This window comes from Phalacrocorax aristotelis, chromosome 12 (genome assembly GCF_949628215.1).
Source record: "Phalacrocorax aristotelis chromosome 12, bGulAri2.1, whole genome shotgun sequence".
NCBI classification, from domain to species: Eukaryota; Metazoa; Chordata; class Aves; order Suliformes; family Phalacrocoracidae; genus Phalacrocorax; species Phalacrocorax aristotelis.
The window spans coordinates 22,583,415-22,607,527 of record NC_134287.1 but is presented as its reverse complement, the minus strand read 5'-3'; the positions used below and the strand labels follow the sequence as shown (position 1 = coordinate 22,607,527).

Below are 24,113 nucleotides of genomic sequence, written 5' to 3'. Positions count from 1 at the left end.
ATAAAATGAAAAAACCCACCCAAACCAACTCGCATGTGCAGCTGCCCAGTTGGTACCTTCAGCCGTGCCGTTGCCTCGGTTAGTCCTTGCGAGGGCTCGTACCCGCGTGTGGGCAGGTAGGTCTGTGCTGCCCCACGCCGCGCAGCAGCCACCCGCGCCAGGGCATCGTCTGGCTTCAGCAGGGGAGCAACGCTCTGTCAACGTCCACCGGTGTCCTGCTGCAGGCTTAGCTGAGATGGGAAGGTAGGAATGCAAAGCCTACAGGAGCACTAGGCTTAAGCCAGACCCAGAGCTCTACAAATATCTCTTTCAATCTGGATTTATTCAGCTTGTCAGAGGAACCTCAGTCTTCATCCCACTCTTGATGCACAGCTCCCGCTCCGTTTGGTGGGCAAATAAATCATCTCCTAGACTTTGAGACATAATATTTCCTTAAAAAATAGCATGCAAACACTTGAGGTTTCTTCTTATTCGATAACTCCAAGGACTGAACAACTTAAATGCTGCTTCTCCCCACAAGCTCTGTGCTCGGGGGCCACCTGGTTATTTTAGGCTGACACTTTTCAACAGCTCATTGTGCAAAGCAGCATGTGAATGAGATGGGAAAGGGGACATACTTAGCCAAAGGTATTCAACCCCTTTCTGGGGAAAAAAGGGGTGAACAGGAGCGTTGGTACCAATAAACACATTGATTTTTGGACCTTTTGTTGTCAGAAGAAAAATCCAGCACTTAATGATGCCCTGAAGTGGAGACACACCCAAAGCGTTATGAGTATTTTTGTAGCTTTGAACAAATACACTGAAAGCAGCATCAAATAATAATAATTCTTCCCTATAATCTCCGACAAATTACTGGTTAGGACAGTGATTATTACCTGTAATGTTACCTGTGATGTTCTGAAGCCTCTGGCAAACCTTAAATGTCACAAAGATTGTTCAAACTGGAGATTTGGAGCAGCATTTGCTGCCCCAAAAAAGCGGCCAACTTTTTTCTTTCGTGACAATCTTTATACTATGTTCATGTAATTGCGGGTAGAAGTTCCTGCAGGTAATTTTTATTTTGAAGACAAGCATTAGTTAAAAAGGAAAGAAACAAATAAAAAATCTAATAGACTGTAATAACTCATAATGTCAAACCCTAAACTGTGTTTCTGTGGCATTGAGATTGGCACTGAGATTGCATAAATGTTTTCTTCCAACCGAGGCGCTGAAGGACCCGCGTGTACCTTATTTCGCTGATGAAGACAAATCCCTCACACGTTCAGTTGCATTAGGTTAATGTCTGAGCGTGTTTCCTGAGGAATATGATGATAAATTAAATCGGTTGGTGTTTGGCCTACGGGTGTGCAGTCGATCAGCGCAAGGTTTCGGGATGATCCGTAGAAGTTACCTGCCTATGAAGTTACTCTGTACGTAACGGTTCACACCGCGTGTGTTCCTGCCGGTGCGTCTGGTTTTTCTCCAGCTTCAGCTGTGGGATCCTGAGCTTCTCCAGGGCCACCTTTGCCTTCCCCTCTTCTGTGCAGAAACTCAGCTGACTTCTAATGCTCGGCTGAAGCGTGTGGTAAAGATCAGGTTCTGCCTAACTTTGGTTTCATCACATAAGAAACATTCATTTGTAAGATGCTTTAAAACTTGTTTCTCTTTTAACTGAGCTTCTTTGTTCTCTTTCTTCTCATTATTTTCTTTCCTCCTTCGTCTTACTGTTCGCACTTATTTGTAAGTATCAGTCTTTCTCTCCCCCTGGTTTTACTCGTCCTCTTTCCGTTTCTTACCCTTCTTCTTGCTGGTCTCTCATCAGTCTGCGCTCACTGCTTTTTCTTAACAATACTTTCTTTGCATTTCCTTTTGACGTTATTTTCTTAGCATTACTTTCTGGGTGCACTTTTTAAAAAGCCCTGATGCGAGGGGTGCCAAGGGGGAGGGAGGTAGTGAGGAGAAAGCTGACTTCTGTTACTAGCCTTGAATTCAGAAACGCCTTCCACATCCTTGCAGTCAAAGCCAGATTTTGGTCCTGCACGAAGAATGTGACTAAATTCATATATTAACCTTGCTGGGGATGTGAAGACCTTCAGCCCAATCGGGCTCGTGTTGGGTTAGTCACAAGGGGGAACGGTGACCGTGGCGATGCTTGTCTGCACCGGTCAAGAGCTGGGGGGGTGTCAAAGGGAAGCTTTCTGGTAATCTCATCTCACTCATACCGTACTGCTGTCAAAAGGAGAGAGATAGATGAAAAAAAGTGATTCAGAATGTATTTGACTCAAGTTAATGTCTATCCTTCCTGTAAATGCGGCTTGATCATCTATGGAAGAAATATGATCTATTTCGTTTCATATTTCAGACTTCTTCAGTTTCAGCTACTGCAGCAGTAATGAATCACTGACCCTAGCAAAATATCACTGATTTGATTAATTAGCACTTAAAAGAACTCTTCAGAAGGGAAGCTTTCAAAGGTTGGAAATATTGCTGGTATTTTGTTTGTCCTTTCATTAACTGGATTCCAAAGAGAAATTCTGACATGATTTTTATGGGGATTACTTTCCAGTTGGTGCAGCACAACCTCTGATTAGGCCACCTTTAGCAGAAATATTACCATAGACACCAGAAGGGGAATTCAAAGGGAAGTAGGCTTCATTCAACTGAGTTGGAATTTCTCTTTAAAATCACCTTTTTAAATTTAGAAAGCATAGGATCTATTGAGGATGGGTAATGTATACTTTCCTTTTTATTCATAAAGATAGTATTAAACCATGTTTCGCTGTTTTCAAAGAGGTACATCACGCTCTGGCGCTTCTACAGGTTTCATCCTTCAACGCAACTGCGTGACAGCGAAGGAGAGGCACGTTCTCCAGTCGCTGCAGGAGTTGCTCACGTGGGGTATTTGGTGGTGCTCGAAATTTCTGCTGAGATAGGTGAGAAACTCTGCCCGGGAGCACAATGCTCCGAGCTGGCTGTGTCGTTGCAGGCGATCGTCTTGATCCCTCTGCTGTGTTGGTGACCTGCCAACGCAGTGTTTGCTCTAGAGGCTCGCCGGAGAGTCTCCTCAGTGCACCAAAGGCACTTGCTCGTGGGTTAGAAGAGGCTTTAAGTGTAACTTTTGCCGTCGCTACGGGGAGCGCAAAGCCTTGCACGCGACCAGCGAATGGTGGGGAACGGTTTCTGAGTAGGGCAGCTCAGCTGATATCTGGAGGTGCTTTGAGTGATGAAAGTGTGGCCGTCGGTGCCTGTGGCAGCGTACAAACAGCCACGGTCAGGCGGCAGTTTGGGGGAGCAGAGAGCTCGCCTCTGGCTGCCTCGAGGGTGGTCTGGGTCAGAAGCAGCCTCGCTGCGACCTGGGCAGAGACACAGAGCGAAGGATAGAGAAAACTGGGCAAACTCCAGTGGAATTACAGAAAGCCACGTTATCCCAACCTCCTCCTGCTGCCATGCTGCCTCCCTCCGTCGCTCTTCTCTCCTCTCCCATCCCTGCATTTTGTGACTTGATTTTCCCCGGCTCTTTCTGCTGGACCTGACTTGTGCTGTAGCCAATTTCCTATCATTGTGTGCACACGGAAAACAATGCTGACAAGCAAACATCTTTCAGAGCACTATGGGCTATTACTTACGCTTTTATCAAGATTGCTGTTTTGAAAGTGATCTTTATTTCTTTTTTTTTATTTTTTTAATGCTTTCCAGTAGACCAACGCAGAATTTTGAAGAGGCCGGTGTGAAATGCAAGGGAAGGTCTGGCAGCGGGGTCCCTTGGGCTCTGCTGAGACCTGGGAAGTGGCCTCACCTGGCTCCCAGTTTCCTTCGAGAACTGGGGGGCTGGGTGCTGGGCGCCGGATAAGCTCTTTGGGTCCGAACAAGAACTGAAATTCCAGGAGCAGGGCGAGACATGCCAGCCAACTGCTGCTGCTTTGGTTGCCCTTTGAGAGCTGGTGAAGCACCAGGCTCGAATCGGGTCTGATCATCCACGGGGTATGAGCCAGGGAGGGACGAGCTGGGCAGCGCCGTAACTGGCCGTGGGGAGTATTCTCGTGTCAGATCCTGGTTGCTGCCATCCGCCCTCTAGAATTCAAGAAGTGAATAGATAGGCTTGGGTGAATTGACACCTACAGATTTCATGAAACTCGCACATTCGCTTAACGAGTTCAGATTTGCAGAATTTATGTCTTTGCCCGTTCTTAAAAGGTGCTGGGGAGGGAGAAGAGCAGCTTGCGTTTCATTTAGGAACAGGCACGTTCTGCAGTAATACAGAATTTAATCTGAAAACAAGTTACAGTGTTATCTTTGTGTGATGTGACATTATTACATGTTAATTAAATTAATTGAAATATGTTAACTAGTGATTAGTCAAAGACACTAATTGGATAGATGGCGTTATGGCACGGGGAATAAAGCGACAGACACATCTTACGGATCTCTCCTACCTTGGGTTGTCTGCGTATGCAGTAAATAGGCTTTGCATTTTATGTTGCTGAACTTTACATGAGCAGTTTTCTGTGTATTGTGCCTCTGGGATATTCTTTGATCCACACTGCTTATGTTTTATTGGATTAAAACCACTTTAATAACTGCAGAAAGCTGTGTTGGATTAAGGAGGAAAATTAATGCTACAAGGAAGGTAACAAGGAGACTGATCCTACGCCTTGCTCGTCTGGCTCCAGAGGCATCGCTCAAGGAAAATCTGTCTGTCAGCGTGCGGGGCTGCCTAAAATGGGCGTTTCTGATTTCTGTTGAACGCCACGTATCAGTAGGGAAAAGGAAGCGTTTATTAAACCTTTCTTAAACTTTCACAGAGTGTCGTTTGCAATGGCAGCACGTCGGTGCCCCTCGCTGGGGAGCAGAGCAGCCTCTCCTGCGCGGGCTGCGGTGTCCACCCCCCGTCGCCGTGCGTTAGTGCTGTGGGGTGTCTCAAGGGTGATGCGGTGAGATGAGCCCAGCGGACGTGGCAGAGGGCCCTGCACGGGAGCGGCGGGCTCCCTGAGGCTAATAGAAAACTCACCTCTCTAATGGAGAATTCAATTTGAAACAGTTGTTGTGTTTGTATTCAAACTGGTTTAATGTGTAGAGCAAACACTTCAGCAGTGCAGCCGTACCATGAAAATGCCAGGTTAATTCAGAACTCTCCCCTGCGGAGGGATGCTCCCGCCCGTGCGCGCCGTGCCTCTGAAGGAGCAGTCTGTGGCCGGGGGAACTCGCTGCCTGCCGCAGAGCTGGGCTTTTGCTGGAGGCTCGTGCTGCTTCCCCGGGATTAACAGCCAGCTCAGCCCCGGCAGCAGCTTCCAACTCAGGCTTGTTGTCATCTGTTATGACTAGCAGTTTGATCGGATCTGATGATTTGGCAATTCTTTCTGGGAAGATCCCAACTCAAGTCTGTGCTGTTTAGGGTGACTAGTTAGACATGAGAGTAACTTTTTTTTTTTTAATTGTTATCATCATCCTGGTAGAGTGTAATCTGCTTACAGCAGCGAGGCAGGGTCTGAAAGAGAAACCACGTGTAAAAACCTATTGCTAATAACTCTTTCACTTCAAAACTAAATGTGTCAGCCTGAAAAGACCCGTTAGAGACCTGAGCAAATGTCGTGATCCATGTTTGGAAAGCTGCTTCTGGAGCAGGGTAGTCTCTGAAGTCAGGGTTTTGTTTTCCAGAGATTAATTACTGACCTCATTGAGCCAGTGAACTGTGTGACTTAAAACTTCCCGATTTTAAAATGTTGCCTTTTCTTTTTCGTTGTTCCTAAACCCCCCGCCCCGGCACTGGAGCCCCGCTGCAGAGCCTGCCGGCCGTGGGGTATGGGTGCACCCTGCTCCTCCCCAGGGCTGTCCGGGGTGCAGGGGGGGATGGGGGGAGCTCCCCTCGTCTCGTCTGCAGCCTGGGTCAGTCTGGCAAATACCCTGCTCGTGTCTGACTTCCACTGGTGGGGATGTGGACTTGTACTGGGAGGGTGGTCTGCCGGGGGTGAGCTCCTCTGGTCAGTCCCTGGGAGATCCGAGGCATCCAGATGTGCATCACTAACTGGGCAGAAAACCCTCCGAGGCCCGTTTCCATGCGTGTGGCTGTACCTGTGACACCAGAGGCAGACCTGGGACCTGCCGTGCCCGGTACCGAAGCTGGGACAAGCACAAACTGGCATGTTCTTGACCAAGAAAGGGAGACGGAGCAGCGCCAGACCTGTCTGGCAGGGAGCAAAACGACTGCTGGTCCCCAAGAAGCCTTCGTTCATCTAAAGATCACGCTCTAAAACTAACTTAGTTTGGCTCCTACCCAAATTAAAGAACAGATGGTTTTCTTACTACTCATTTGGTAGCAAAAAACCACTACGCTGACTTTCACTTGCGTGCCATGCTGATACTCATATAGAGACTGTTCTTCTAGAGACCCATCACCAAATCACCATGTATAAGCCCTGTCCAAAGACAGGTCACAGTTACACCAACCAGATACGTCCTGCCCCTTTTAAAGTACTCCGCTCTACTTTCTGTTACATTTAGGAAGCACAAACGTTTGCCATGGGAACTAAGACGCTGCTGGGAAATGGCTGGCTCTGGGGACGCGTGAGGCTGCGCCGCCGCAGGGTGCAGGGGAGAATGAACGCCAGGGCTCGGGCACAGCGGGGGTGTTTGTGTCCCGGTGTGCTGGGTGCCCTCGGGTTGCTGCAGGTTGTCTTGTCGTGCAGCCCTGGCCGGAGGGACGCGGGCTTGTCTCCGTGAATCGCCCCTCGGTGCTTGCAGAGAAGCTCCAAACGGGGCTCAGGCATGCTGGGTCAGTCTGGGGGGCTGCAGCGGTTACACGGACCAACTGAAAACTTGATCTCTGACTGCATCAGGTGATCTACTTTATTTCAGATTATGTCTGTGAGCTGAGAGCTGAAAGCCTCACCCAAAGCTGGCAGGGCAATATAGACAGCCCTACCAGTGAAGTTACAACACAGATGATGGGTAGAGAGTTTGGGGAGAGGGAGGACAGGTGTTCATCCAAAGGCAGTAGCTCATCTGTAATTAGGAGGAGCATCCAGCTCCTGAGAAATTACATGTTCTCACAGAAGAAGCACATGTGCTCTCTCGCTTGCTGCCGGGCTGGATCAAGTCACAAATTCATTCCTTCCCTTCGAACCCTCTGATGCGTGCCGAGGCCTGGGCTTGGGAGCAGCCCAGCTTGCCATTGGAGAAACCTAGGCAAAAAGCCTCGCTGCTGGAAAGAGAGAAAGCCAAGACGATTTCCCAGCCCCGTATGCAGAGCCCACAGACGAAAGAGCGCGTTCGCGGGGCTACATAAATATTGCTGCTAATACTGCAAGCGCTATTACGCTCATCAGCACCCTTCATTTGGACGTTAGCTCTGCAGCCGCAGAACAGCGCTCCGCCGTAACGCCACGGCTTGGCAATTTTATCTGATTACTGGAGTAAGTGGTGCGTACGAAAGAAAGCTGCCTAATGACAAAGCCCTGATATGAGGGATCTAGAGATTAATCAGGCACATCACTTTTTCTGTAGGAAACAGCCAATTTCTTTAAAACTAAAATTGGCTCGGAAGACCTTCTAGTAGATGAAAAAAAAAACAAACCCAAAACTTGGCAGATTTTCTCGGCGTGTGAAGTGTGAGGAGGCAAGTTTGGAGGAGCAGAGTCCACTGGTGTGACGCCGCGGGACGGCCCATCACGGGAGCCGTCAGCCCTTGCTCCGCGGCTGGGCCGCACTCTGGCCCCGTGTCGGCGCCCACCGGGGTCGGCAGCAGAGCGCGGGGGGCTCGGGGGAAAGCCTCCCGCTCGCCTCCATCCCGTGGATGTGAACGCGCCAGCACCCGCTTTGGGAAGTGGTGGGAAGTGCCGCATCCCCCCTGCGATGGCCTGTCGCAGCACATCTCGCTGCTACAGAGCAAGTAGTGATGAGAGAAATTATTTTTTTTTAAGCCTGCTATTATTGGTATTCAACAAACAATAATAATGTAATCAGAGCGATCGAATCTTCAAGTACTGTCAAATTATTTCTGGAAGATGAAAGCATGAAATGTTCTGCACTTCTGGCACTTTTTAATACAGAAACTGAACAAACTGGAAAGTTTGATAATGCGTTAATGTTACCAGTTTCAATCGGAGCTGTGTGAAATGCCACGTTTCCCTGCCACGGGATCGGTGGGGATCTTTTTCTCGTCGTTTGGCCTGCTGGGGGTTTTCTCTCCCGTTTCTGCACGATCGTGCTCAGCTCTCACCGGCGTGCCCCCAGCAGTGCAGTCCCACCAGCTGACCTGGTCCTGCTCGGGGGAGTCTGGGCTTTACTATGGACTGGGGAGCTGAAGAAACCACCCGTCGCTGGTGGAAACTCGGCGGAGATTCAAGAAACCAAACTCAGTTGCGGTTTAACGTTTGGGGGTCTGTAAAACTCCTAGAGGATGAAAAAGAGCCAGTTAAAAGACTTTGATCACTTATTTGCCCAAACTCATAACTACAAGATTTTCTATCTTTTCGAAGGTGTATAATGTGGAGGAAGGGGAGGTGAAAATAAAATAAGGCCTCAGGGGTGTGCTGTGAGGTGGGCTGTGGTCTGGACTGGGCTGCTGAAAGTCGAGATAAGCGATACCACTTTGAGACTCTCCTCCTACGGGATCACAGACAGGGACATCTTTCCGGCTCATACCAAAGGAATAATAATTGACAGACTTAAAGTAAAATAAGAAAGAGACGTAAGAGAGTAATAGCAAAATTCGAAGGGATTGCAGAGGAGTGTAAAAATAGCACTGACATTTTGAGGAATTTTTAAAAGATGCGGGTAACTAAAATGCTCGTTGAAGCACTGCGATGTTAAATACCGCTCCGTTCAGGCTGCTCGGGCACACGGGAGGCGGTTAGGGATGAAAGCTGCGCCACTTGGTGACGCAGGACGGACGTGCCTGCGCTGCCTCCCCCACGGACGGCGGCAGGTACCACCACGTGTCTCTCCGCTGGGGCCTCGGCGAGGCTTCCAGAAGCCAAGGTCGTGCACGTCGGCCCGGGCAGCGGCAGATCTCTGCTCAAGCCCTCGGCTGCCAGAACTGTGGCTCCCAGGCGGTGCTGGCTGGCGTTTGGTGCAGCTTGAGGGGTGATGCTCGTGGCTCAGCTACGGGCTGGGTGGGGAAGGGGGTACTTTTATTTGTAATTTGTTGGCAAAAGAGCGGCTTCATTTAGCTCGGGGAAAGCCTTCACCTATGGCACGTGGCAGCCTTTACGGGAAACGTGGCACTTTCCCCACCTGATGAGTTCTGCTGGCTCGCTCCCATAAATACAGAAGGATTTTTAATGGGGGAGCTTAGAAGAGGGCAGGCCATAGAGTTAATCATGTCTTTATTTAAGTGGGTAAATAACTTTTTAGGAACGGCATTAAACTCTCACGGTCTGCTAACTGCATTATTTAAAAGGTGGGCCATATCACTTAGAAATACTTGTATTGGGGCTTTTTCTCTTTAGAAAGATACTGGAGAATCCAGTTCAGCTCCTTCCACCAAGTCCACCACTGCCCCAGCATGGTCTAACAGGGCTGTTAGTATATTTATAGTTTTTATATATAGCTTTCTCTGAAAGACCCCATGAAGAACTCAGGAAGGTCTTAAAAACCAAAAAAACCCAACAATCAAACCCCAAACCAACACACAAAAGACCTTGAGGAGCTCAGGGACCACTTCTACGTGGGGTCACAACAAGAGACACAGAACTCGGTTACCGAGAAGCAATGCCATGGAAGATGTAATTGCCATTTAGCACCAGGACCTTCCTGAATGAATTGCCTTTTCCCTTTAGGAGCTTGCTTGTCAGCTCAGCTTTGCTTCCTTTCAATTTTTGTCTGCTCAAAAATATTTTAAAGAGAAACTTAGGGGTTTTTTTTCCCCCTCCCTAGTAGAATAGCCCTACCAGGAGTTGCCAAGGCTATTTTTAAATTAAACAGAGTGGAGGAATTTTCTAATAAGAAGAGAGGATTTCATTCTTTATTAGTCTCCCTTAAAGCCCAAGCCTGAAGCAGGCATTTTTCCCCACCTCTAGCTGTCCTTTTGGAGAGGAAAGGCACAAGTCTGCCATGGGAACGTGTATAGTTCTTCTCCCTTGCTCGTGGCCACCTTCTCCATCCAGACATACTCGGGGGAAGGCTTTTCCCTGCTGAAAAGGAGGAAAACCAGAAAACCGCAACCCTCTGTCAGCCCTGGAGACCTCTGCACAAGAAGTGGGGGTTGCAGCTGGGGAGCGCGGACCGCTCTGCAGTCGTGCCAGGCACAGGACTGCTCTTGTGGTTTATAACGTAAGGCTTCTTGCTCTTGTCTGAAATTCGCAATCCTCAAGGCACCTGGGGACTTAAACTGTTTTACAAGGTCAGTCACAAGTCTTTACTGAGTGGTAATGGTGATTCTGTTCTATAATTTTTAATGAGCAATATCAAGATGGCCGAATGTGTGTTCCTACCAAAGACCTGGGTTAACTGATATTTTAAAAGCTGCTTAGAGATTCTCTTCTTTCCATCTTCCCATCTTCCCATGAAAATGTAAGATAATATCCATTTGCACATTAAAAATCACCATTCTTTTTCCCAAGGGAGAGGAAAATAATAATTTGGGATTCTGTCTCAGTAACTTTTTTAGTATGTATTTCTTTAAAACATACTTGAATGTTTTCTAAGAGCTAATCTTACAAAAATAAAATTAGGAAAGTGTTATTATGGATGGATGAAATAACAAAGAACATTATCACGTGAATGAAAGGAACTGATTTGAATGCAGTAATGATTAGTTTAATGATTAGCTAGAAATACTTTGGGCTAATGAAGTTTTTTAGGTAAGCTGGATGCATATTTATGATTTACAAAGCATATATCGCACAGCAGAAGTAAGTGTTTGGAAGCAAAATAATAGACTGATATCGCTACCAAGGCTTTAGGAACAAAAGCAGAAGTGCCCCAAGGGAAGGAGAAAGGATGTTGCAGCAAGGCCTGTTTTGGGGGGGTTGGTTTAAGAACTCTGATCAGGTCTATTAAACAGAGGGGAAAGACGTGTAGACGAGTTTATGAAAGATGAAACGGCCAGGTAGCTTGCCTAATTGTATGAATAAACCAAGAAAAAATGTCCACTTGTAACCATAACTAGTGCAACGTCATTGTTGGTGTACGGTGTTGAGATGAGAACCTACGGCGGTGTTTTTAGAGCAACGTAATGGGTCTTTTCCCTTGACATATTAAGACAGCTAAAGATAATTGAACAGAGAGTAAGAGAAATCAAGCAGGCAACTATTGCAGGAGTTACCACTGGCCTGTACAGTAAACACAGCGGGTACTTATGGGACTCCAAGGGTGTGTGATAAGGATTCCAGTTCTTCTGGTGACAGCCACCAGCCCAAAGCACCGCGCCGCTTGCTCCTGTTCAGTCTTGCAACGTCAGGTTAAATGGTGTGTGAGCTCTGTGCTTTCGCACGGCTGAACTTGAGCCACTGCGAGCGCACGGAGCGAGCGGCAGAAGCTGTGTTAGACTGTCATGATGTGAGATCTTCCAAACCTGGAGCCGCTCTTCGCTCCGGAGGTGTCTTTGTGGGCGATCTCAGAAACACGCTGGCGTGCAGTTCATCTTGCAGCGCTACGGCTCTGGAACGGTTTTGCTTTTCTGCACCTGACAGCTGACTTTGGCATCTGCGATGAATCCTTCTGCAAAAGAGGCCAAGTGGAGAAGGTTCTTAATGTCAGCTCATAGCCCGTAGGAAAACTCATTAAGAGATGAGCCGCTTCACGGACCGTTTTGAAAATAGAAGTTCTCACACAAGGAAGATTATTATTCAACAAAATGATTTCTTCAAGCAGCAAACAAAATACAAATCGGGCCCGTGACATGAATGACATACTGTGAAGAAGCATCAGTCGGGAGCATTGCCTTAAAACAGCAAGTGCATCCACCCCCACTGCGGGAGCGTACGCTCTTTGTGGAGCCCTCCTTCCCCAAAGCACTGCACGGAGAGAAGAAAGCGGCGATCAGAGGGAGTCTCCGGCTGTAATGAAGGGAAGGAGGCAAAGGAGAAAATAATGCTCGCCTCTGCCCTCCGGTATTTCCTTTTAACGCTGGAGGCGTTGTCCTCTTCAGCCAAGCAGAACATAAATAAGTTATGATGCTGGTAATGCTCAACCCAAGACAGAAAGACAGAGCTTAGAGAGCTCTCTGGAGAGATGAGAGCATGCATTTACCTACTGTGGACAGAGATAAAATCAGCCCTTGAAGATTTTTGGTTTTTTTGGTTTTGTATTTTTTGTGTGTTTTTATTGACCAAAGTGTCAGGGAGATAAAGAGGGAAGATGAACTTCAAAGGCCAGCTGAAAAAAAACACAACAGCAACAAAACAACCAAAAAATGTATTTTAAGATTTTGAAATCGGTGGAATCAGCCTAACCTTCTCAGAGGAGGAAAAACAGACCTGAAAACCAAAGTTAAACCAGCCTGAGCAAACCTCTGAGGCAGGGAAAGGGGGGGGGGGGTCTGCCTGGCAGGTGCCCAGAGAAATACGGCAATGCTGGGCTACGGGATGGGCTTCCGCAGGCTGGCCCTGAGTGACGGGAATTGTTTTGTGTTTGCTGCTCAAGTCGGTGCCATGTACTGGGATAAAGCACTTCTAGAAACTGCAAGCAAAAGTGTACACGAAATGAATTTTTTTCTGATTTGCTTATCAAAAGAAAAAGTGAAAAAGAAACAGTAGAACTATTCCATCACTTTCCTCAGCCTTTCCCGTTGGACTGCATTGAGCAACTTCTCTCGCTCACTCGGGGGCCGTAAAGCCATGCCCACCTGCACGCGGCTCTCTGCAAGCTGGCGGCAACATCACGGCATCTCCAAGCTGGAAATTCAGGTCTGGTTTGATGATTTGTGCAGGTTTTAGCATAAGTTCCTTCTGAGCAACAACTTCTAATGAAATAAGAAAATAGCCTTTTATAGTGTTTTCTGCACCAATTTAAAGGCTGAAAGCCACAGCTCAATGTTATTCACAACCGGTGTGAAACGGGGTGATCAATAATTCTCCCTCTCCCCTGAAAAATGTAAGAAGCTGCTTGGAGGGTCCTAAGGAGCAGCTCCTCTGCATCCATCGCTAGCCTGACCAAGTGCTTGGTCTTATCGGCGGTCACTTGGTTTGGCTGGACCGTATCCTGACGCGGCGTCCTGCGCCGGCAGGCAGAGCCTCGGGCCCCCCGTGCAAGGGAGGGAGGTGCTGCAGCTCCCGAGCCCCGCGGCCGGTGGACCAAGCCCTGCTGCTGCGCCTGTGGATGACAGCCCTGCATGGATGGGTGCAGGATGGGGGCCGGTGCGAGGGGCCCGCGGCGCCCGCCCTCGTGGGGCGGAGGGAGGGGTCTGGAAGTCGTCCTTCGCTCTTGGTGTGTTTGGTGCCATCCACCCTCGCCTGCCTCACCCATTCCCACACCAGGGCTGGGAAGTGGATCCAGGAGAGGAGCTGGACCTTCCCCAGCATCTCCTCCTCCTCCCGCTCCCCTGGGGCTCCACGCTGGAGGCTGGGGAAGCTGCAGGCTGATGCTGCTGTATATTGCGTTGTTGCTCTCAGCTGCCCGCCCCAAGTACTCGGGGGATGCTCTGATCCCCTTAGCAGCACAGCGGCTCCTCTGGAGTGGCAGCAACCCAAGGCAGCAGGGCAAAGCCCTACTCCCACACCCAAACTGTGAGAGAACTGGTGTCTGCTTACCATGTAATAGCTGGGAGCTTAGCACTTACTGGAGGAGCTTGGACTGGGTTTCTTCTTGGCCTGAGGACTTCCAGGCACTGGAGGCTTCTGGTGGAGCACAGACCTGCTTCTCCTCTCGGGCTCGAGTGCCCCCCGTGCCCAGCTCAGGGGCAGGGATTTTAATGCAAGCATTTTTGTTTTTAGAATGGTTTTGTGTTCTACCCAATTCCGAAGTGAGTGGCAAAGCACTTTCAGATGTATGAAAACCAGACGTCTTTTACCCAGCTCTAAGCTGCTTACAGAGAAGGTGGCTCTGCCCCTGCGAGGCGATCCCTGCCTTGCTCGTGAGCCCATTTGCAAAGGCAGGGAAAGCTCATGGCACGGGGAGGGGAGGCAAAACGCAGCACCCAGCCCTGCTCATAGGCTCTGCCGGTCACTGTTCCGACTTGCAGGAGAAGGGACTGGGGGTGGAATAAATGGCCTAAGCTACGAGCCAACTGCAAAGTAAAACCATGCCTGAAATGGGTAATTAGGCGGTGAGCAAAAGCAGCTGCAATAAGGAGAGGCTGGGAGAGCTCTGTCCTGAAAGCGCTGCGAAATGCTCTTCTGGGAGCGGAGCAGAACCCATTACAGCTGAGTGAGTGAAGAACGACTCGGAGGGATTTAACGCTGGAGAAATTAAAGCTGAAGGTTTCCAGATGGAATAATTAGTTCTTGGTACACTTTTTTGTAACTTGACACGGGTATGTCCACATTTGGTTCCCAAAATGGTTTTGGAGAGAAGTACGTGGTCTGGTATGCTCCCTCCCCCACTGAATCCAGGATAATAGTGATGTTATTTAAGAGCAATAACCCAGGAAGAGAAACAATTAGGTAAGGAAAGTGTGTTAAAGTTACTACAAGAGGATAAAGCTCATAAAAATGAAATTGCTTGGCTGATAAAGCACCGTTTTAAACTCACAATGAGCTTTGACATAACCGTGTTAACATGGGGAGGTAAAACCCCTGATTAAGAAGCTAAAAACATGTATTTGTACCTTGGAATAATGCGTAAAACGCAGAGGTAGTAATGATTTTCCACCTTCTGCGGAGACCAAAGTGCCCACGACTCACCCTCCCTCCCCTCATGTATTTTAAATAACCTGAGCTCAGTGTAACCAACTGTCTGGTAACGCTGCCTTTGCAATAAGCCCTTCTAAGCAATTGGTGCAAATAGCGTGTGGGCTGATGGTAATTAGGTGCCTCAGGAAAAGTCTGTCCTTGGCGTGAAACATTCCTGTCTCCTTACCAGCCGATTTGGTGCGTGTTGTGTACAACAGTAGTGTGGTGGGTGGGTGCAGCACCTTTCAAACGCTCCCGCTTTGCATCCCGAACAGCGCTGAGGGGCATCGCCTCTGCAGCCAGCCGCCGCGCCCGGAGGGTGACAGGACCATCCGTTGGGGACCAGCGGTCACTGTGCATGCTGGGGACAGCAGCTCCAAGACAGAAAATCGTCTCATGTGGGCAGTTTTGAGGACTTTCTACGTGACACGATGTGATAATGACTGTTCCCAGCCCCACCGCAAAGCTGACCGTGCTTTTTGTTGGTCTCAGTATTAGCTGCATTTTAGAGATGTTCCTGTTATTGTTATTTCTAACGTTCGCCACTGAGTTTGAATAAAGCAGGTTTCAGGACGGGCCTTGCGACCATCTGATAATCTGTGGGGCTGTTCTGCTGTCCAACGTCTTATCAGTTAATACAACATTGGTCCCACGTCTTTTCTGGAAAACTGATCTTTCCTAAACTGGAGATTAAGCAGTAACAAATGTTTGTTTAGGCCTATAAGAACCGATCTGAAGACTCCTCTTCATCCAACTTCCATGCAACCACGGTGTTAAAATGCTGAGTGGTCTACAGCATTAAGAAAAGGACAATTTTTTATCCCTCTGGGATGAAATGCAACTTGCTTTTGAGAGTAAATAGACAAGTGGCTGAGTATGTGACAGACTCTTTTGCTGGACTGTGGTATCTTCTGCCTGCCCTGGTAGTGCTACAGGGTGTGCAGATTCAGTTACTGCTCTTCACCTTTTATCGATAAACTAGCTACTAGTGGCCCCCCCCCCCCCCCCCCAAATTGATTCTTTATACTACAAACCCTACTGTTAGTCTTCCTACAAGGGAGTCCATCTGACTAGCCATCAAGTATCTCTTTGGAGTAGTAGGTAGATGTGAGATGGCACCATCTGTTGTTTGTTGTTTTGGAATCCACAGCTTTTTGACTAGCTAGAAGTTTTGAGCTTATCACATACGTATTTTGCTGAAATTCATGAAACAGTTAATTTCTAAGCAAGTTATTGTGAGTGAATTCATTGATCTGGCTTCACTGAGAATCTGGGGTGCTCCAAATTTCTTCCTAGCTACCTAAGGTACCTGAAATGCATGTGAGACACGTGGTGATGCAGAGGGCCAGATCTCCAGGCTTTCAGTGATGGCTGAAGAATGTAAATCAGGAAAACATCTCTCTTTAAGTTAAGTTAAAAATAAAACACCCTACTGATTCCCTTCTGGGATGTACTAGCGCAATCCAACATCACCTCTTCAAACCCTCAATGCTAAGTGTGTACCCCAGTATTTTGGAGGACTAAGGGGATGCAGATCTCATTCTGAGAAGGCTACCTTTCTGCAATATGTCTCCTCTGAGATCCACCAATTCCTTCCAGACAATCTGTAGGCTCTGAAAGACAGGAGAGAAGGAGGAAATTTGTCTCTCTCTGCCTGTGGTCAACCATGCCTACCTGCAGTATCTCCAATGGAAAGCCCCCAGGGCCCTTCTTAAGCCTGTGGACCAGCATCGGGTCAACGCACTTGCCTCAGCAACGCTTGTACTTCGGGGGCGGCGACCACGCGTGGCTGGGAGGGACAGGGGGAGGCTCCCTTTCCTTCGTATAGAGCTTTGCCCAAAGCAGCCACTGCGCTTCTACATTTCCCAAACCGGCGCGCGGTGCCTAAGGGCAGCATGACACAATTCCAGGTGCATGTCGAGGACCTCTCTCTCATGGGTTTTAGCCATCCTCACCTGATCTGTCTGGATGTAGAGGGGAGATGGGCTGATGCATCCATGGATTGCTGGTCCCAAACTAGCGTGGAAACTTCTTGGAGTCTTTTAAAGGAAGGCCCAGGTCGAAGCGAGTTGTTTGTGTTCTCAAGAGGGCTCTGGGACAAAGGGTGGCCCAAGGTAGAGATCTTTATTCTAGGGGTTTTTTTTATCCTTCTGCCACTGTGGGGTGGAACTGGGAATGGCTACCAAAGAGGGCTAAAATTAGAGCAGAGATGTATTCCGTCTGACTGGCTAAATGGCAAGTCTTGCCTCAAATGGCTGTGCTCTTTACTCTTCAATTCGAAAGGGAAATGTTTCCAACAACTTAGTCTCTTGTGTGATCATGCAAAATATGCCTTTTTTTTTTTTTTTTATTTCTCTTGGTTTGAACGCCTTTCTGTTTCTTTTCTTAGCTGCCTGAATTGATCTGCCTATATGCAAAACCCTGCAGAGCTTTACTCTGGACTATGCATTAGTCGTCCTGTTTTTAAAGAAAAAGAGGCAGTTTGACTTCTGCGTCCAACATGATTAGGATAAATTTAGGATTTTAGTGAATGGGTTTAGCTGTCCTAGAGTCCTGGCAGGAGATGTTTGCCTGTCCCCTCCACACTCCTGGTTTCAGTTGACCATGCAACTGAAGGGCAGCGGTCTCTCATTTCTTTTCCCTTCCTAAATAACCAGAGTTTGAAAGTTTGGTATCAATAAATCCATCTTTGTATGAAAAAACCTTAAGAATGTTGTGTAAGAAATCAGAAAACAAATTGATTGGACTATGATGGAAAGGAAATTTATATTTTACATCTTAACTTGCCCATTAATCATCTTTGTGCAATCACATCCTTCTCTGCCAGCTGCTCAAGCTCCGTTGGGTTAATCTAGCACACAGCAGGGGGAAGATTAGCCATAGTCTCCTGGTGGGACCACCAAGAAACCTGAAGGCTGGTAAGTCTGAGTGAAAAAGGCACAAATGGCTAACTCAGAAAAGCGTCAATGGCAGAGCAGCCTCAGAAATCACCGGCAGCAGTACGAGGGCACGGTTCGCTGGCACCAGCAGAAGGTGTAGGTGTCTGCTGGGGATGGAGGAATGCTTCTCCCCCCATTGCCCCAGCCAGAGATGATTTTTGGCGCTCCCCTTGCTGTAAGCTGTAAGCCAGCCCCGTGCCCAGGCTGGCGGAGGGCTGTGCTGACCTGCAGGGGATGGGAGCATCCGCAAAGCCTCAGCTGCTCTGCCAGGTCTCCAGGCCAGGGCCAAATCCTGCTGCATGCTCCTCTGCCGCTCCTCCTCCCACCGGCCCGCTTCAATAGCTGTAACCTCTTATCCGGGACTTGTTAAGCAGGGAGATGCCCTCACTTAGATGACCTGTTTTTAGTTTCCCGAAGTGTCTCCCCTTGTTTAACCACTCTTCCCTGCTGTTTGCCTTTCTAATTCTCCTGTCTGTCACCCGTTGCAGTGCAGGGCGTGTGTGCGCTCTGGGTACTCAGCAGCGCTGGTCTCGCTGCTCGATCAGGTTTGCCCTGGATCACCTCCTGCCCGAGGGCTGGGGAGGCCTCCCGGGGAGCCAGGTGTCTCAAGGCAATTCTCGTCATCCCCAGAGACGGCAAAGGGCTCCTAGGAAGGCTGAAGTTATGAATTATACATGTTTTCCTGCAGTGACTTTTATTGCACTGAGGCTAGTATTCATTTGTCTCCCATTTCTGTGATTTCTCTTAATGGGGTTGAAATGGGGCTCATGGAAATTAACAGAATTTAGCAAAAATCAGATCGGAGATCGGGTATTTCGCATTATAGAAACAAAAGGTCATTTTATTTCAGGATTTTTCATTCGATGTGTTTGCCCTGGGGACTCTGTTCAGTGGGGGATTGGCTTGTGCTCACGCGTACTGCATAGCTCCTCCTCGGCACAGGCACTGGCAGCTGAATCACTCGGGAACCTGGCTGGTTTAGGCATCGGTGCTTAATCCCTCTATCCAGGTATGGAGGGACTACTGCTTGGCAGCCTCCATTTCCAAAAAAAGGGGGGTTTGTCAAAGCTTCAGACGAGCTGCATAGGAGAATAAAAATAGCATCGGTGGTTCTGCTAGCTAGAATAAAAGACGCAGGAGCAATCAGTCCTCGTGCTACAGACTATAAGCGGATCGCTAGCTGGACTTAAGCTCATTTCCCTTCGTAGTATGGTATCGCACAGTTAGGTGCATAGTGGGTTTGTTTGATACATTTCTGAAATTTCTGCTATTTACTGCTGTTGGAAACAAATGACTAATGCAGCAGATAAGGATTAACCCAAGGGACAGACTATTAGTCTATGTTGTTATGAGAAAACTCAACAAAATAATCACCCAGCCAGGTCATTTGTTTGGCCGAATATTTTGACAGCTCTGCTTAGGAAGAAATAAGAGCTCCTCCGATGAGGTTCCTGATTGCTGCGCTGCTGTGGAGGGAAGGCGGGCGGCTAGTACCTCAAAAGAGAAAGCCGCTTGCGTGCACGCTGGTTTCCTCACACAGCACAGGATGCCCAAAGGTGGCAGGGGAGATTCCCTCTTCTCCTCCAGCCCCTCTGCACGGTATGAAATGAGTGGTTTAACCTGAGAGGCAGATGCTGGCAAAGATAGCTGCAAACCTCATTCCCCGGGACTCTGAGCTTCGATAGCACGTGGAAGCAGGAGGAGTTTATTTATTAGGATTTTTCTGAAGCATGTAATTCTGCAAAGATTCTGGTCAGTGATATCATTTACAGGCAACTTCAGCACATTCAAATGTACACAGCTACAGATGTATCTGTCTATAGGGGGCTCTGCATAATGCCTTCTGGATCGTGGCATGGGATACTCTTCTGTTCACGTGTGTCATACCAAATTAAATTTATCCCTACGGATGGCTACTGTGCTACAATGGAGAGCTGCCTCCAATACATCACCTGCTCTGTAAAATAGTTTGGTCATTACCTGATATTGTGTCACAAGACAACCTTGGCACGAAGAAGAGTGGTTAATAATGTCCTCAGTGAGAAAAGTCTGTAATTTAGATATTAATGAAAGGGATCCCTTTTTGATTGTTTAGACGCCTTTTTCAGACTTAAAAATGAAGATGATGGGTCTAAACCTTTTATTCCAGTGCTAAATTGACTTTTTGGCTAGCTAAAGGACACTTTGTGGCGTTTGAGGGCTAACGTGTACACCAGATGTGAGACTGATTAATGGTCTTAGGAGCCTTTTTTCCCCCAAAGCACTTCCAATTTGAAGTTGCCACAGCTGAAAAAAGTTATGCCCCAACCACTCCTCTTTTCTTTCACCATGGCCTTTCTATTACTCTCCCTTTAGTCATGAAAGGTGAAAAACAAACCCCTTTTGCTGCCGTGAGGTTTTTCCAGTTTGGTTATACGCCCAGGCTGGTACGGGATGCGCTGCGGCAGGGAGCCGTGCCTGGGTCGCTCCCTCGCCCACTGCCCGACCTGTGCTGGAGGAGGAACCTCCGCCATTCTGTGTCCCCTTCTCACCCTTAGAAAACTTTTCCAAGGCCTAAACTAGATTTTCCTTCCTGGAATTTAGGATTGCTGCTTTGTGTTCTATCCAGCAGGAGTATGAAAAACAGATTAATCCCTTCTTCTCGTCAGCAGCCCCTGTGTGTATTTACAGGTTATTACCATGTCTCTGCTCCCAGCTGTCCTTTCCATTCTTTAGCCCCAGCGGACCACCAGCACGTCCAGCCCACCAGCATCACTGTCACGGATTTCACCCAGCACTGAGCACTGGGGGAGACCCCTTGAGTCAGTTAATGCTGTACCTGGGGTGGCTGGAAGGGACCGTTGCTGAAATGACAGGCAGGTTCCTGTACCGTCCTCTTGGTGATGTACACCACTTGGAATTGTGGAATCATTAAGGTTGGAAAAGACCTCTATCATCAAGTCCAACTGCCAACCCAACCCCCCCAGGCCTCCTAAACCACGTCCCAAAGTGCCACGTCTACACGGTTTTTGAACCCCCCCAGGGGCGGCGACTCCCCCACCTCTCTGGGCAGCCTGTGCCAGGGCCTGACCGCTCTGGCAGGGAAGGCATTTTCCCTCACATCCAACCTAAACCTGCCCTGATGCACTTGAGGCCGTTCCCTCTCGTCCTGTCACTGGTGACCTGGGAGCAGAGACCAGCCCCCCCCTCACTCCAGCCCCTCTCAGGCAGCTGCAGAGAGCGAGAAGGGCTCCCCTCAGCCCCCTCTTCTCCAGGCTAAACCCCCCCAGCCCCCTCAGCCGCCCCCCAGCACACTTGTGCTCCAGACCCTGCCCCAGCCCCGCTGCCCTTCTCTGGACACGCTCCAGCCCCTCCAGGGCCTTCTTGTCCCGAGGGGCCCAAACCTGAGCCCAGCATTCGAGGTGGGGCCTCCCCAGGGCCGAGCACAGGGGCCCCATCCCTGCCCGGCTCCTGCTGGCCACACCAGTGCTGACACAAGCCCGGGGGCTGGTGGCCTCCTTGGCCACCCGGGCACTGCTGGCTCATGCCCAGCCGGCTGTCAGCCAGCGCCCCCAGGGCCTTCTCCGCCGGGCGCTTCCCAGCCCCTCTGCCCCAGGCCTGCAGCGCTGCCTGGGGTTGGTGTGACTTCAAGCACACAAGGTTCTAACGTGACCGTAAATGCCCCCTTGGTTCACAGGAACGTGTAAGGAGCCCATCAGCAGAGGAACAATACCATTGCCATGGGCACTGGGAATAAGCACCATGAGGAACTGGGGAACTACCCAGACCCATGTTACTTCTCACTTGAACGCGAGGGCATCCCTCCAGCCTTTCCATTACAGAAAAGGTGGCAAGGGCTGTGCAGGAGGAAGACGGGTGTCAGGGCAGCCCCCGACCAGAATGAAGCAACATGCTGTGTATGTTTTGGAGAGTGAGGAAGCAGTTGGTGGTAAACAGCATTAGGGATGCTGCTGCATTCTTTAGGGGAGGCCAGCCATGCTCTGAGGATGAACGCGATGCAGATCCTGCGCGTACGAGCATGCGAAGTGAGTCCAGAATGTGAAAACTTTATTCAAATGTTCAAACCTTTTCACTTTGTAAAGCGTGGCTTCAGAGCCAGCGAGTGCCCAGCCATCACCCAGTGCTCTGCAGGGGCGAGAGGAGGCTGTCCTCTGCCTCCAGGGACCGCAGCTGGGGGCTGGTTCCCAGTGATGGCAACTGCTGCCGGAACGCTCGCTGCAGGCTCGGCTTCATCCGCGCGCTGACGCTGGACTCGGCATCACTGCCACTCTCTGGGCTGGCTGGGAAAAGCAGAGCCTGGCAGCGTACGTCGCCTCTTTCTGTGGGTGATGCAGCCCCTCGCTCCCGCCGTCACCCCTCCCCTGCCGGGCTGCAGTGTGGGAGCACTGAGCTTGGACCACGCTGAGCCTCTTGCCTATGGGCTTGTCATCAACCTGCTGCACAAATAGCCCGGGAAACACCCAGACGCTTCCCCAGCTCCAGGGAGGAAGGCAACAATAATTTTGTTATTATTTTTTAAGGTGTAGGAAAAGGAAGCCTAAGCAAAAAAGCATTTGATGCCTGTGTGCGCATCCTCCAGCCTGGCGACAATGTCTCTGTCGGATGAGGAGCTCTCCTCCGACATCCGCTGACCCAAGGGAGCCGGGACTTTCTGAGCCACATCACATACACAGACCTTCCCATCGAATATTCATAGAATGTCTCAAGTTGGAAGGGACCCAGAAAGGTCATCGAGTCCAACTCCCTGCTCCTCGCAGGACTACCTAAAACTAAACTATATGACTAAAAGCATCATCCTGAGCTAGGGAAGTTGCTGAACTTCTTTGAATTCTCTTTCAACCTTTTTCCTCCCCAATATAAATCTTCAGCCACTGATAAAATGTTCTATTTTGCTGTTATTTTCAGTATTTTATAGATGAACTATTGCATTTAAAACAGACTACTTAAGGATCATTTCCATTTCATGGGAAACAACCTTTTTTTTTTCTCTTGTTGTTCTCATCGTGTTTCAGTTTTTCTGTTCACTTACAATATCAGGAAGTGATTTTTGAGTTCTACAAATAGACAAGCACTAAAACATTTAAAAGTGATCTTCTCCTTATCTGATTTCTGTCACTCTGTAGCTTACGCGAATCTGTATTTCCCAGTATCTCTCTGAGAACTGTAAGCAACGCATCTCCCTGATCCCGTGTTTATTCACAGATCGTAATAATTTCATTTCAAAATTTCCTGGCAATTACCTTTACTAAGGTTATTCACTGCCTCAGGAGATCCAGTTCCTTTGCAGACCAAACAAAATTAGGGAGGCTGAGGAGAAAAGACTCATTCCTGAGACCTTTGACTTTCTTCCGTGGAGTTGTAAGAAGCCCCTGGTTTACCTACATGCCGCTGCGTGATCCCACTGCGGTCAGTTTTCCATGGCGTGCCGACACGCTGGGGCCGGTGTGATATACAAATGGGGACTGGTGCAGCTGGATATTTGCCTCTTCTCGCCGTGCTGCTGTGATGGAGAGCCGGAGCAGCGCTGCTGGTTTGGCAGGGAAATGTAAGCAATGATTTTAAACCTTAAAGTTGAAGCGTTCATGTGTTCTGCAAACTCAGGCCCAGCCCGTTTTACTGTTATTCATTCCTTTAATTTTTGCTGGAGAGGCTGGAAGCTGCGATGCCGTTGGCAGCTGGAAGAGGCTGCTCGGCTCCTTTCCTCAGAGCCATGGAAGGCAGGGAGGAGAAGGCAGGAGAAACAAGCCCACATGTTGCAAGCAAACAAGTTGCTCACCCTGGGGACAGCCCGAACTGGGCCAGAGAAGGGAGCTGCTCTCAGGCACCTGCAGAGGTCGGTTTTTCCCCAGATCATCACACGAACCATGACGACACGCTCCCAACTGTGGGTACCTGTGCTCCAGGGCCAAAGGCTTAATTTTTAATGAGGAGCCCCCAACGGCCATCCTTCCACGGCCTGGCGCAGGCAGAGGGGACGCCTGGGCGGTGGTGGCGGTGCCCCGGGCAGCCGGACCCTTCCCCACCCTCTCAGCAGCAGCACCCGCGGAGGTCGGCGCCGAGGTGGGCACCTGCTCCCCAAAACTCGGGTAGCAGGAAGGGTACGGGGCTCCCCGGGTCGGGGAGCAAATCTGTGTTACGAGGGTCTTATTTCTGTTCAAGACAGGAGAAGGGCCCCATTTGCAGGGGTGTCCATGGGGTGTCTGGGGCTGCTGCCGATCCTCCCCCCCCATCACAGAGAAGCTTCCTGGGGCCGGGGGACGGCGGGGGGTCGGCGTCCGACCACCCCCCGAATTCACCCGGGGGCAGGAGGGGTGTTTCCCCACCGCACAGAAAGACGCGGGCTGCCGGTCGCTGCTGCAAAACCTTACTGCGATGTGATGCTGGAAAGCCTTTTTCCCACCCCCCCGTGGGGACGGCAGCACCGGCA

General features: G+C 49.4%; 1 protein-coding gene across 1 annotated transcript in view; it reads left to right on the top strand.

Moving 5' to 3' along the window:
• TCERG1L (transcription elongation regulator 1 like) overlaps positions 1 to 24,113 on the top strand; it is a 153,958-nt gene that overhangs the window by 32,955 nt on the left and 96,890 nt on the right. The gene's annotated exons all lie outside the window — the stretch shown is intronic.